Here is a 15,428-nt window from a genome sequence, read left to right on the forward strand (position 1 = left end):
AATGAATTATACTCACAGACTATGCCTTAGCGGAGGGAAAAGGATTAAACCTGTAACGGTGGAGCTGGCGACTGCGTGAGCCCACACACCAATATCCAGAGCCACATGGTAAATTTAGTTCCTGACTCCCAGCGTGCACTGCTCTCATGTTGTCATGGTTACGAAAATACACAAGTCGCTCTAAGCTGCGATAACGAGATAAAAAGAACACATAAGAACACATTTCTGGAGGCATAACACTCCCCGCTTGGGATCTTTAAAGAGCCCACATCAATTGGCGGAATCGGACTTTGGAGAAAGAAGCAGAACTACTTCTGTAATGGGACGAGAGAATCCTCTTCTATTTCCATCCTTGACGACCTCCACTTCGACTCTTCGGACCAATCCGTCCTTCCCTGGAAAGGTTTTCGTGATGATGCCCATGGGCCACTCATTTCTCTCTGCCTGATTATCCTTTAAGAGAACTACGTCCCCTTCTTGAAGATTCGGCTGTTTCCCTTGCCACTTGTGCCGAAGTTGCAGTGTTTTGAGGTATTCACGCCTCCATCTGTTCCAAAACATGTCTGCTAAGCTCTGAACTTGTTTCCACTCCTCTCTGAAAAGATCTGCTTCCTCGAACTTGCCTGACGGCAAAGGAGGCGTGGAACCTGTTTTGAGAGTCAGGAGCATTGCCGGTGTGAGGATGCAGGGCGACTCCGGGTCGGATGACACAGGGATGATCGGCCTTGCGTTCATAATTGCAGCTACCTCGGACATAAGCGTGGTCAGAACCTCGTGTGTCAGGCGAGACTTTCTCTGTTCAAGCAGCATGCAGTCCAAGATACGGCGGGCGATGCCGATCATCCTCTCCCATGCGCCACCCATATGAGATGCATGGGGTGGGTTAGACACCCAGGTGCAGCTCTGTTTGCTGAGGTACTTCTCCACCCTGTCAAACCCTGGGTTTTCCTTGTCCATCCCCAGTTCACGGGAAGCGCCGACGAAGTTAGTTCCGCAGTCCGAGTGTATCTGCTTCGCGGGGCCCCTGAACGCAAATAATCTCCTCAAGCCGTTAATAAAGCTGCTAGCACTCATGGCTTTGATCACCTCAATGTGCACCGCCCTGGAACACATACATGAGAACATCACCGCCCATCGCTTGGAGTTCGAGACTCCTCCTCTTGTGCGGCGTGAAACGACGTCCCATGGTCCAAAGACATCGACACCTACGTAGGTGAAGGGAGGTGCTACTTGTAGCCGTTCTGCCGGCAGGGCTGCCATCTGTTGATGTTCGGCCTTCCCTCTCAGTTTCCTACAAGTGATGCATCTGTAAAGCAGACTGCTGATACAGCATTTGGCTCCCACGAGCCAAAACCCTGCAGCCCGAATGGCACCCTCAGTAAAATGTCTCCCTTGGTGTTTTACTGCTTCGTGATAGTGGGACACAAGCAGAGTGGCGAGGTGATGCTGGCCAGGAATGATGATGGGATGAGTCTCGTTCATGCCTAAGCCTGACTGCTCGATCCAACCTCCTACCCTAAGTAGTCGATCCTGGTCCATAATGGGGTGCAATCTCCACAAGCTGCTAGAAGATGGTATGTTGATTCCCGAGTTGATGCACTTGAGCTCTTCTGCGTAGCACTCACCCTGGACACTCTTTACAAGGCACACTTCGGCTCTCAGCAGCTCCTCTTCTGTAGGACGACAAATGTGCCAGCCTCGACATTCGCTCTGCGTCGAGCAAGCGAAAGAGCTAGCTACGTGGATCAAATGTGCGATGGCTGCACGGAGTGTGCTGAACTTGGAGAAGCGTTCAAAGCGATGAGGGTGTACCACACCTTTGGCGACGTGGGTGAGTTTCGTCGTCACCTGTGGACGCACTTCGGCATCGATGTCGGGGTTGACAAGATTGTACGTCTCTTGAAGCTCGGATGGATGCCCTGATGCGTCGCAGAGAAAGGCTGGTCCTTTGAGCCATGATGTGCTGCTGAGCAGGGCTGATGCTACAGTTCTTGACCCAACATCAGCTGGGTTGAGATGCATTGGGACGTACTTCCACTGGCCGGGACAAGGTGACTGAAGGATTCGTTGGACCCTGTTGTGTATGTAGACATAAAATCTCCTTGACTGGTTGTAGATGTATCCCAGTACGACTTTGCTATCTGTGTAGTAGGTGATGTTGTCAAACGTTGTGTCCATCTCTGCAACTATCATCTCAGCGATCTCGACAGCGAGCACGGCAGCGCAAAGTTCATGTCTAGGGATAGTTAAGCCAGGTTGGGGAGCCAACTTTGCCTTCCCAAATACAAAGCCAATCTCGGTCTGTCCCTGCTTGCTAGTTACCCTGATGTAGGCTACGGCTGCTATTGCTTTGACCGATGCGTCGGCGAAGACACAGAGTTCTCTCCTTAGGGCACCTGTGGTGGAGAGGGACGTATAAGGGCGTGGTATTTGGAGCCCCTCCAGGTCTTGGAGAGACTGTTTCCATCTAGTCCACTCGATCTCCATGTCTTTGGGAAGGGGTGCGTCCCAATCCTCCGCTTGCAAGGTGAGTTCTCTGAGTATCCGTCTTCCGTCAACTGTGATGGGTGCGAGAAACCCTAGGGGGTCGTATAGGCTGTTCACGGTCGAGAGTACCCCTCTGCGGGTGAACGGCTTCTGATCGATCTCGATCTGGAACGTGAAGGTGTCCGTGCGCATGTTCCAGAACAGTCCCAGGCTACGCTGGATAGGCAGATCATCAATGAAGAGATCTAGGCCATTGAAATCCTGAGAGTGATCCTGGGGGGGGGAATGCTCTGATGACCGCAGAGCGATTTGATGCAACTTTGTGCAGCCTGAGGTTGGAAGCCACAAGCATCTTCTGCGCTCGTTGGAGAACTGCGATGCCTTCTTCCTCTGTGCTGAAGGACTTTAAGGCATTGTCGACATAGAAATCGCGGTCGATGAATCTCCTGGCATCGCTGCCGTAGTCGGCCTCTGCTGCCTTAGCCGCCCGCCGCAAGCAATACACTGCGACGGCAGGCGAGGGGCTGTTACCAAAAAGATGGACCCGCATCCTGTAATCCACGATGTCAGAGGTAGGGTCGTTGTCTCTATACCACAGGAAATGGAGAAAATCCCGGTGGTCCTCTTTCACGATGAAGCAGTGGAACATGTGCTCGATGTCAGCAGTGATTGCAACCTGTTCCTTCCTAAACCTCATAAGAACACCTAGTAGGCTGTTATTAAGATCCGGACCAGTGAGTAAAACATCATTGAGCGATACTCCCTCATAGGATGCACTGCTGTCGAAGACCACGCGGATCTTGTCCGGCTTCCGAGGGTAATATACACCGAACAGGGGCAAGTACCAACGCTCCTGACCAGGTTGCATGGGAGGGGCGGCTTCTGCGTGCGCCTTCTTGAGCATCTTCTCCATAAACTCTAGGAAGTCAGCTTTCATCCGTGGTCGTTTTTCCAGTGAGCGCCGAAGTGAGACGAGGCGTTCGAGAGCCTGTTTCCTGTTGTTGGGGAGTCGCCGTCTCGGTGACCTAAACGGCAGAGGTGCGACCCAACTGTTGGAGCTGTCCTGGCAACACTCGGCTTCCATTATTCTCAGAAACTCTAGATCTTCCATGGATGGAGCAAGTTTGTGGTCGTTGGGAGTGCGAGCGAAGACAGTTTGCCCCAAATTGTCTCCAATTAGCATCGTCGAGGTTAGCGCTGGATGATGTTGATAGTCACGTGCTTGTCCAAACACCTCTGTCACTTTGATCTGGTTGTTACATGGCTGGAGATGACTTGTACGACCGTTTCCTAGAACGGCTGTTTTGTAACTTCTCACCTCCAGTGGTCTGTGAGCACCTCCGAGGCACACATCCCCGACAATGACCCACCCCAGGTCAAGCCTTTGGGCGAAGGGAGCATCTCCTGGGCCACTTATCTGCTCTCGGACCTTGTGGACCCGTAAGATATCTCTGCCCAGTAAGAGAAGAATGTTGGCGTCTGGGTCCGGAGGTGGTATCTTGTCAGCGATGCATTTTAGGTGGGCATGATGGTAGGCTGCACCGGGGGTGGGAATCTCCGCACGGACATTAGGGATTTGGTTGCACTCGAGGAGGGTAGGCAGAGAAATACTCAATTTCTCATCCAATGGCTCTACGGTGTAGCCGCTGGCTCTCCTCCCCGATGTCTCCGTACGTCCCGCGCAGGTCTTTAGTGTGTATGAGTACGAGCGCCCAGAGATCTTGAAGGCTTCGAAGAACTCTGACCGCGTGAGAGAGCGATTACTCTGCTCATCCAATATAGCGTACATTCTCTTGGCTTCCCCTCTGCGTCCGTTTGGGAACACCCTGACGAGACAGATCTTAGCACACGCTCTGGCACTCAGACCTTCCCCACATACCTGTGTGCACGTTGACTTGACCTCCTGGTTATCCGCTTTGTCCTCCTCCCCGCTATCCTCTGAGGTGGAGGGGAACGACTTGGGTTTCCAGGTAGGTGGGTGGGGGTGGAGAGCTGTTACGTGAGCAGCGCTCCCACACTCAGTACATGTTATCTCGGCTGTGCAGTTCTTTGCAAGATGTTCTGTTGACGAGCAACAGCGAAAGCAGACGTAGTGTTCTTTCAGAAGCTGTTTGCGATCGTCTAAGCTCTTCTCACGGAAACCTCTGCATTTCCTCAGAGGATGGGGCTTTTTGTGCAGGGGGCAATGTTTATTCGGGTCGATGCATTCCCTGCTTTCTTTAAACTCAGACTTGGCAGTGCCTGAGACCTGTGTCTTGTGGGCGTGAACGGACGTCTTCGTAGGCCTCTCCCATTTATTCCTTCTCTCGGCTGGAGGGCTTGGCATGAAGAGGTTGAAACTTGGGTCCGTACGTGCTTTCGCCTCGGTGCGGATGAAGTTCACCAACACGGAGAAAGGTGGGAAGCTGACGAAATGTTCTTGTTTGTATCTCGTCCCGTGGTATAGCCACTTTTCTTGTATGCTGTATGGAAGTTTCTCGATGATGGGCTTAATTCCTCTGGAGGTATCCAAGTACGACATGCCTGCGAGGTAGTCATCTTCCTTGGCGGCTTGTAGCTCTGACAACAGGTCGGCTAGATCCCGGAGCCTCCGTGGATCCTTTGTTGTGAGCTTTGGAAAGCTTTCTAGTTTGCTGAACAGAGCTTGTTCGACCGCTTCTGGCGAGCCATATACTTCGTCGGGGCGCCCCCATGCCGAGCACAGTCCAGTAGTTGGATTCCTGATGTTGACCGCTTTTATTCTTCTTACCTGTTCTGCTGACTCTTTTCCCAGGTGTTTGGTTAGGAGGTCGAGTTCTTCTGCGGCAGACAGGTCTAGATTGGCAATGGCGTTCTGGAATGATGTTTTCCAGGCCCAGTAATTTATTGGCTGGTCGTCATATGTGGTGAGACCTGAAGTCACCAAGTGGTTGCGAGCAAGATATTTGATGAGGCCGTTGGTTGTAGAATGGTCGTGGTCACCTCTGTAAGGCGTCCCATGAACGGGCTGGTGCGCGGGAGACATAAAATCCTGTTTGGGGTTCTGCTGCGGAAGTGTTCCGCTAAATTGGGGAGTTGGAGGGGGGTAGAAGGGCGGCTTAGAGCTCTGTCGTAACGGTGCATCGCTTTTCCAAGGGCCCTGAAGAGCTTGGTGTGGCATAATAGCAGCAGAACCAGCAGCTTGGGTCTTGCATAGGCTGGCCTGCTCGGAGATAAAGGCAGCCATGCGCTGGTCTTTGATAGACTGGGAGACCGGGCTGTTAACTTCGCTGCGTACTTCGAGACCCATATCTTGTAGACCAGCTACTAGGGAGTTCGCCTCTGCAACGGCGGCATCCCTTTCCTTTTCGTCGATTAATGCGTCGAGGCTGGCTTGAATACGTGCTTGCTCCACTTTAAGCTCGATTTCTCTTTTTGAATGTGCCGCTCTAGCTTGCGCGGCTTTCAGCCTTTGCTTTTGCCATGGCGATGGCTATGCTGATTTTTGAGCCAGACGATGTACCAGATGAGCGACTGCTCCTTGAGCGCACACACTCTGACTGGTTGTCTCCATTTCCTTTGTCAGCATTGCTACGTTGTGACATTGCGTGTCGTTGGGTCTCCAGTATCGGGAGAGGAAGGCTGCGGCGAAGTTCTCCAAAAGCTCTAGTGGAAGCTGCTCATCTCTTGGTAATGAGTAGCTCCGTATGGTGGCGATCCTCGTATGCCCTGTTAGCTGCGTTGCAGTTTTTTCACTGTAATGGGCTAAGTTTCCATTCAGCTTAAACACTCCCAAAAAAATCTCCAGGACGCAGACGGTTGAACTCCAGGAGTTTTTACTGGGCACTTTTGTGAAACTGTAAACACAATACAATGAAATATACTGTAAACACAATACAATGAAATATATGAAATGTATTATAGATGCAATAAGCTCAAAGCATCTGGCTAATTATTACAGCTTGACAGCCTAGCCGCACAGCTTATATGAGACACAATAAAGCCAACTGAATAACAGACAACAGTTCAAAACGCTTCACCGCTTAATTGTACAAAATGAATTATACTCACAGACTATGCCTTAGCGGAGGGAAAAGGATTAAACCTGTAACAGTGGAGCTGGCGACTGCGTGAGCCCACACACCAATATCCAGAGCCACACGGTAAATTTACTTCCTGACTCCCAGCGTGCACTGCTCTCATGTTGTCATGGTTACGAAAATACACAAGTCGCTCTAAGCTGCGATAACGAGATAAAAAGAACACATAAGAACACATTTCTGGAGGCATAACACTGACACTACAGGCCTCAGGCGAAGTAAACTGTGGTGCTGAGTTTTTACAGTTCTGCATTTGTTTTCTAAGTAATTTTAATTCATTTATATCATTTTGATTGTTAGTACTAGTTTTAGTTACAGTTTACAGCGTGGGATTACTTGTTTCAGTTTAGCTTTGTCATTGTCCTGTTGTATTCGTCTCTGTGCTTCATCTTGTGTTTTGGTTGCATCCTGTTTTACTTGATAGTCCGTTTGTGTCTGCTTGTGTCGCACTGCTTTCCCAGCTGCCAGTGTGTTACTCTGCATCGCCTGGTTTTTGTTTTTTTGCATTCTGGACAACATTTAGAAATACTTCCAGCTGTGAACATCCTAGCACAGATTATTAGGTATAATCTGATTTCTGGGTAATAAAAAGAATAGTGTTACAGGAGGCAGACACATTATGAGGTGGACTGACCCCATATTCACCCTATTATTTGTTTTGTGTGTATATGTGTGTATTTGTGTGCGTGTGCGCGCATGTGCACGTGTGTGTTTGCTGTTATGTGTGTGCATGTATGTTTGTTGGACAGAGATTACTCAATTGCTATTGTTGCCAGGTGGAACAGCAGCCAACCTGGTCATCTGAAAAAGGAAACAATGTGGTTACTTGTTTATTAATGCTTAATGTAAGTCAGATAGTATTGTTTGGTCAAGTGCAGCAAGAAGATGGATTACTTTGGTCCATTTAGCACCACTCCCTCGTCTTTATTCAGCAGCTGTCTAAGTCTAAGACGTCGAACTTTTGCCCTTGGGAGTGGTTCCACTTTCCGGACTAAATTATAATAAAGTCTTTATTTTTATAGCCCTTGCAGATGCTTTTAAAAGTTAATGGAGCGGTTATTAAGCCTAACAAACAAAAGGCACAGACACAGGATTATGCTGTACAAGCAAAAGAGATGAAAGCTATGAGAAACACTGTAGTAATGAAAACTTAAATAGATATTTGATCACCTGACAACATCTTTAGTTATGGGGAATGGCGTTTCATTTCAAAATTAATAATTTATGGTAAGTGGATGATTTTTGCAGTTATAAAGATAACAATACAATAATTGCTCTAAAGACATACACAGGTGCACTGATGTTCAATGATCAAAAATCACTTCATGGAGTATTAGGCATATGGTCCTAAAATGAATAAATTAATTTTATCAACCAAAACAGTAAAATATCAATACTTTAGTTGATGTTATCATGCCTGTTATCTGTTCTGAACACATGCAGTCATGAAAAATAACATTTTCAAAAGTATCTATACATTACTGTGAAAAACTGAGCGTTTGAAGTAGTATTTTTTATATTACAGACCAGCATGTCCAGTTTGGTCTCATATGTGATCTGTAAAATGGATTGAACATTAAAATGTTTAAGAAAGTAAGTTCTACACAATTCTTACTCAGCTAAACAATCTTGGATTGTACAAAACTGTAATAGTTTAGTCTTTATTGAAGTGCTGGAGGCCTATTTCAGTTTTCTTGTCTATGAAAAAGTTCAGTTAAATTCAATTCACTGTTATTTATATCGAGCCAAATCTCTCTCTATGTTATACAGTAACCTTACAATAATAGAAAAGACTTTGCTGCCACTTCATGGTGTGTTTTTTTGCTTTTGTCAGCTACATCAGGCTGTAGCTACACACCTAATGCTTATTTAGAGGTTTCTTTATTGGTGGATTTTGGCTGTACAGGGAATTGAAGACCACAGTCTTGGTCTAATATCAATAATCACACATCAGTTCTTCCATACTCCTCTTTCTGCTGAGTGTGCCATTTTTAAGTGCCAAGAACAGCTTTTATGCTCTTAAAAATAAAGACTGTGGCTACACAGTAGCTGCTGCTTATAAAAAGCAAACTAATATAAAACAGACCCAAGTTTTATGATCTACAGGTTTACCTTAGGGTACTGTTTCTTTCATTTTCATTGGCTGGTTTTAACTTTTACGATCTCCCTTCAAATGATCATTTACTGACTGATGTTGCTGCTGGTGAAGCATATTTAAAATGTACTTTTCTTATTGGTTTCTCTGCCAGGACGCATCACTTTTAACTTCTCAGTTGTTGTCTGTCCCTCTTTTTGCTGAATGTAATGAAACACAATAAAATCTTCAGTGTAGGCCCCATCAATTCCCACTTTATGATGGCAGGCGAGCTTTACTGAACATCATGAGCCAAACCGTTTCATTATGGCGCAGAAACAGCCAATTATCAAACCATTTAGTGCAACGTCCAAAACCATTTCTTTTCTGGAGACAAACCAAAAATGCTACTGCTTATTATGGGCAGAAGGTGAACATACATTTATCTACAAAGGCTGCATCTACAAACAGCACTGACCCAAGAAAACAGCTGACAAATAGCACAGTGTTGCCAAAACTTGAGAGCAATAAAATCTGATATTAAATGTGGTAGATTGAAGATTTTATTGCTCAAGTTTAGTTCAAGACAAAAGTGTCTGGCTAGAAATAAGTGTTGCAGTTCCACCACTGGAATGTAAGCACAAATCCCAGTGAGGATATTCAGTACTCATCTGAAATGATGAAGTCTGACGAATACAGAGCAAATATAGCTCCCTTTGGAAATGTGGTTAATATTTCCTTTCTCTTATTTTCCTTTTTGGTTATAGGCTTGTTGTCAGCTGTCTTTGCCTGGGAAATTAACTTCCTGCAGGTGCAAATGCATCAGCAAAACCCAATCTTAGTATTTTACTGAAGCCAGTCCGTGACTAAGAAAACATATGCTTCCTTCTCATGCAGTGAAAAATGTTTGAAAGAGAAATTCCTAAAATAAGGCTGTAGGATTTCTACTATACAGCAGAGGTGGGACCAAGTCATTGTTTTGCAAGTCTCAAGTAAGTCTCAAGTCTTTATCCTCAAGTCTCAAGTCAAGTCTCAAGTAATGTCAGACAAGTCAGAGTCGAGTCTCAAGTCACTGGTGTAAAAGTCCGAGTCAAGTCACAAGTCTGAAACTTTGAATTTCAAGTCCTTTCGAGTCTTTAAAAAAAAACAAAAACGAAAAAATAATGTTGCAGTTATATGCTAAATGTAAATATTAGACCATGTAATTTTAAAATCTGTGTTTTTCTCAACACATGACAAAATAGTGAACTTAGAAAATATACACAAATTGTGAAATTGCACCTCTTTAAAATGCAGCTCAATTAAACCTAGCTCCAAGAATAATTTTCACCGACAGTTCTGAGATAAGCTGCATGTTATTCTTGGATGCGTTTGTAGGACCAGCTTTAAAATCGCATGACAAAAATATCATACACATTAAAAAAAACTGTATCACCAACGTAGCCTGGACAACATTTGCTAGTTAGATGAAGTCAGCTATCTCATCTTAGCATATTTATATGCATATTTATAATCATACGGTTCTTGGAGTGAGTGCATACACTCATGAAGTTTAGTAACTTCAGGTCACTGCAACAAGCCCAGGTACAGTTTACCGACGGATGGGTGCAGGACCTTGAAATGCACCGTGTAGAACGAAAGACCATCATACGTATCATAAGTTTACCAGTCTCACAAATTGTCGTCATAAATACACATTCCTTAACCGTTTATTAATAGGACCTTTGAGCTCAACGGTAATTAATTAGCAGTGGAGATAATTTCTGGTACCCATCACAGAAATGTAGCAGTGACAATAATATTGTATGCTGTAATGGTCAGAGGGCCCGGTGGCGCCAGTGTCCGGCAGCCTCGCCTCTGTCAGTGCGCCCCAGGGTGGCTGTGGCTACAATGTAGCTTGCCATCACCAGTGTGTGAATGTGTGTGTGAATGGGTGGATGACTGGATATGTAAAGCGCTTTGGGGTCCTTAGGGACTAGTAAAGCACTATATAAATACAGGCCATTTACAGGCCATTTAATCGTACTGGGCAATTAGTGATACAAAAAACCTGTTTTATCCTGTGAATAAAAGTATATGTTTTTGTCAATGTACCATAATAACAGAAGCGAAACGCAATATTGTGTCAGGACAATTCACTATTTATGCACAATAAACACAATAAATAAAGGAGCATACCGCGACAATTTCTGTTCAGCGCCAGACTTGCTTGTAACCTATATCACTAATTATGTTATGAAAATGACGTATTAACTACTAAAAAACACTGACCTTCGTGTAAATGCTTGGAGCAGACTAACCTGTGAGCTGGAGTGTTCTGGGACGTTATATTTGGTCTTTGAATGGCTGCAATCCAGGCCATCCGTCGCGTCTTTGTTACTTCGGAAACATGGCTTGAACAATTTCTCTTCAACGACGTAATCCGATAACAACCGATCTCTTTACCCGTCGGCTTCCCGTGGCTGTCATTAGACCGGCTATTGCAGTTAATAATACAACAGCTTCTTGACATTTTTGTGTTTCTTTTTATCGCTGTGTAACAGATTTCAATTGAAAGCCTGCGTGCGCTAGTACCTCTTGCCACGAGTTCCCAGAATCCTTTGCGGTTCTACCCGTGAATGACGTCACATTTTCAATCTCTATATAATATGCATGTTAAATTTTATATTTGGGGTAAAATATCAAGTCTTTTCAAGTAAACCGGTTCAAGTCCAATTCAAGTCCCAAGTCATTGGTGTAAAAGTCCAAGTCAAGTCACAAGTCTTAGAACATTTTTTCAAGTCAAGTCTAAAGTCATAAAATTAATGACTCGAGTCTGACTCGAGTCCAAGTCATGTGACTCGAGTCCACACCTCTGCTATACAGTAATAATGAACAACCTGGTTATTCAGTAGCTAATAAGGTTTTGGCCATTGGCTGATCCTGCAAGTGTCAGCAGCTTCAAGATTTTCTGCTAATATTTAAAAAAGCCCAAATTAAAGAATATGCATGTTTTACTAGTTTGGGTTTACAGGGATTCAGTTGAAATGTAATGATTTCCAAGTGGAAACTGAACATTTGAAAGCTGTTGTGACCTAAGAAAATGTATGTGACACATAAGACTTAGTCATGTCGTTTTCTGATCGCTCTCCAAATACAAATGTGCGTGCATACCCCTTCCCACGGAGAAATGTTTTCCAGTAAGAACAATTAGCGATGGCTAATTCAGTTTGATGTTTATGTAGCAGATTAAGTCTTCGCATATGTCTGTTCGTAGGCGGCTGCAACAGGGTGACTTTATTTCTCAACTTACCCTTCGAGTTTTTGGCCATTAACTACATATGTCTGGGAAGTAAGCTGCTCACATGTGTTTTTTTAAGTGTTTCTGCCTCATCAGCAGTTGACAAAGCGTTCAGCTGCACCAAAGAAACGCTCTGCTCCTTCTGGTTTATAGATTGAAATGACAAGATAACAATAACCAAACTGAGCCACAGCGTATAGTTCTCAATGAGCCAGAGAAACACATTTTTGTGGATGTATGCATACATGGGTGGCAAGGTTTGGTCTGATTGTTTTATAGGATTTTCCTGCAAAGAGGTATTTTTGGTTTTAGCCAGAGCCAAAGGAAATTCACCATGTTAATGATACAGTTTTAAGCAGCTGTGCTACTTTGGGTTTATTTAGGTATGTAATGCAATTTTTGGTCATTAAATTGCAATAAAGAACAAGAAAATACAGACTTCTGACAAATAAAGTAACACAGATTAGGAAAAATGCATTTTGGCAGGAATGTGGCCCAATACTTTTGTAAGGCAGCTGACGTTTTTCTATACCTGTGGGGATTTATGAATAGACATGCTGCATATGTGTATTTACATTGTGTCTCTTTGGAGAGTTCATGTGTAATGGTTCGATACAAATCAGTCATGTGGGGAAATACAATAACATAATAAACTTTTGCTCCATAATGTTGTATTTTCACAAATGAGGCTGTAATATTGTGAGCCTGCTACATTAAATTTAACTTTCCTAGCCAACTCCTTGGCTAAAGCTATCGGAAATAAATGATTCTTATTTTATCAACAAGAAGGAAACAATGCATGATACCTCATCCTTGTCCACCAATAAGGACCAGCATTGCAGCTGTGAATGGGTGTGTGAACATGTGGGTTGGTGGGGCCCAAGGTCAATGACTCAATGATGATCTCTTTCTGCTTCTTGAACCTGCATCTCTATCTCAGCATCCCTCCCATCACCTCAAGCTCCATTCCCTTTGCCAATCAGTAAATAGCTGACATTCAGATGTGTATCAGTTAATGGAATTTTCAGCAAATCTATCAGTAATTTAAAATAGAGTTCATCAAGAGTTAAGGCCAAGGATATTTTATTGTTACATACTGATAGCAATGACAAAATGGGATGTTTAAGGATAAAGCTGTATTTGAAGCTGCGATTCAAGAAGACAATTATAAATTAAAGGATGGCAAAAAACTGCTGTCCAGCTCCAATTCCAAACAAAATAAAAGAAAATTGCTTTCCCTGTCTAAATCCCATGAGGATGGTGCCATTACATCCCCATGTTGTGTTTTATTCAAGGGCAGTTAGTCAGTAGGTAATGGAGTGATTTTAATTGGATGTCTTAAAAGCTCAACCAGGGGAAAAATCTGCACGTAAATTCAGTGAAGCAGAATTAAATTAATTCTACTTCAGTTCTATTTAAATAGCACCAAATTACAACAGCATTCGCTTTAATGTGCTTTATGTTACAACAAACCTCAACAATTAGACGCTTTCTATGAGCAAGGGTCATGTTTGTATGTAAAAGTCTTGTGTTTGCATTTCAAATACAGGGGTCGTCTATTATATATAAATATATAAAATACAAGATACAAATGGATTTTCTGTCCTTTGTTTAGAGTACTCCGTCAAGCCCTGTTGCCATATGTCGTAAAGCTTGGCTGCACATCCCAGTAATCATGTTAGCCAAGACCTTACCAACACCATATTCCTGCATATTCCTTCTTATAGTTGCAGGGAATTTGGCCTGAAGTTCACCCAGTGCAAACTGCTTTAATTTCGTGAAATCTCCATCCTGTGTTACATGAATCATAGCCTGTGATATGATGCTGACTGATTGGATTCTTGGCATTTGACATATAGTTGCTGGTCAGGAGGCTGTAATCAATGAGCAATGAGAGGTGATAGAACAGAAAAAAAGACAACAGGACATCCACTTTACCATCATTTATTCATATCAGCTTTAAGTTGGCGGCGCACACAGACGCAGCGGGTTTACTGCTCCTCTCATTTCATTTTACTGCTGTACTAGGTATGACTGTTCAGGGGCAATAAAGAGTTATCGTTCTTTATCATTTGCTTACCAATACCAGTTATGTAAATAAATCAATTTCTGTTTTGCCATTAGAGGATTTTTCTTCATTGACTTTTTACTGCTATGATGAACCCTCTAAAATTTAAGTTAGTAGTAGCCCGAACCGTAACCCTGCGTAATCAGAATGTGTAAATTTTGTTTGTATTCACTTTTCCAAAGTCTTAGTATTCCTTCCCCCCCCCCCCCCCCCCCCCCCCAAAAAAAAAAACAAAAACAAAAAAAAAGTTGTCTGTGTTGCCTTTTTCCAAAATATAAAGTTTAGGTTTATCAACTATGAAAACTGAGACCTCAGAGGATTATTAAAATGATGAAGTTGTGATAAATAATAACGTTGACTCCCGTCCTACAGCCTTAAGTAAGAGGCTGACTTGAGGCTGACTCTAATGTAAAGCAAACCATAGTCTTAACTAAATTTACAGTACATGGATAATTTCCTGCATATAACTGCTAAACCTCTGGAAGATGCTCCATAAAATCTTTGCATTTCTATTTGCATGATTCTCTTGAATGCACATTTTGAAAATTTTACCTGTATGGACGGTTGCGGATTGTGTTTTTTACATAAGTCGTTAATACGCTTTGCTTACGTGTTGCTCACGCCCAAGTTAGACTGTGGTGTTTGGTGTTGTGGGGGTAACTCTGCGTGAGAAACTGGGCGGTGGTGGAAAACTTTCTCAGAGTAAATAAAACTTGAAAATGTATCTGACACAAAAACACTCGACACAGGCAAGGACAACAGTGCAGAATATGAAGATAATTATGGAAAAGGGGGAGGGGGGGAGCAACTTCTTGTGTCATCAAAGGCAACTAGAGACAGTAAGTGCAAAGAAAATAAACTCAGGAGAGGACTAGATATTATCAGTAGCAAAGTCACTGCAGAAAAAACAAAATGACAGATAATGATCCATAAAGAAAACCTGCTGGCTTGATGAAAGCATAGCAAAAATGCTTTTTAGCTTAGTCACCAGGTGCATTGTGTACTAAAGGAATTCCTCTCTCTCTCTCTCTCTCTCTCTCTCTCTCTCTCTCTCTCTCTCTCTCACACACACACACACACACACACAGACACACACACAGACACACACACACACACACACACACACACACACACACACACACACACGCACTTAATCGACAATTAAAATATGACCTTGGGTGTACTCCACTGCCACAACTGCTACTACTACAGTACAGTGCTGGAAAAAAACTTGGATAAGTTTTGTTGAATTACTGGACACAGTCTATGAAATGAATTGAATAATTGAATAATTGTATATGTATAATGTATAAATGAGAATTTATTCAAAAACTTACAATGTAAGTAACAATAATGTACAACACAAAAATGTCACAAAAATCTGAAAATCTTTAAAAGCTATAAAACCGTCGCCTTTCATGTTTAAAGGGTTATATTAAGTGACTGTTCTTGGCATTGTTA

Source organism: Mchenga conophoros, linkage group LG17 (assembly GCF_057382185.1).
Source record: "Mchenga conophoros isolate Kocher_MC1m ecotype Shallow Benthic linkage group LG17, M_conophoros_male_GT1.1, whole genome shotgun sequence".
In the NCBI taxonomy this organism is placed as follows: domain Eukaryota; kingdom Metazoa; phylum Chordata; class Actinopteri; order Cichliformes; family Cichlidae; genus Mchenga; species Mchenga conophoros.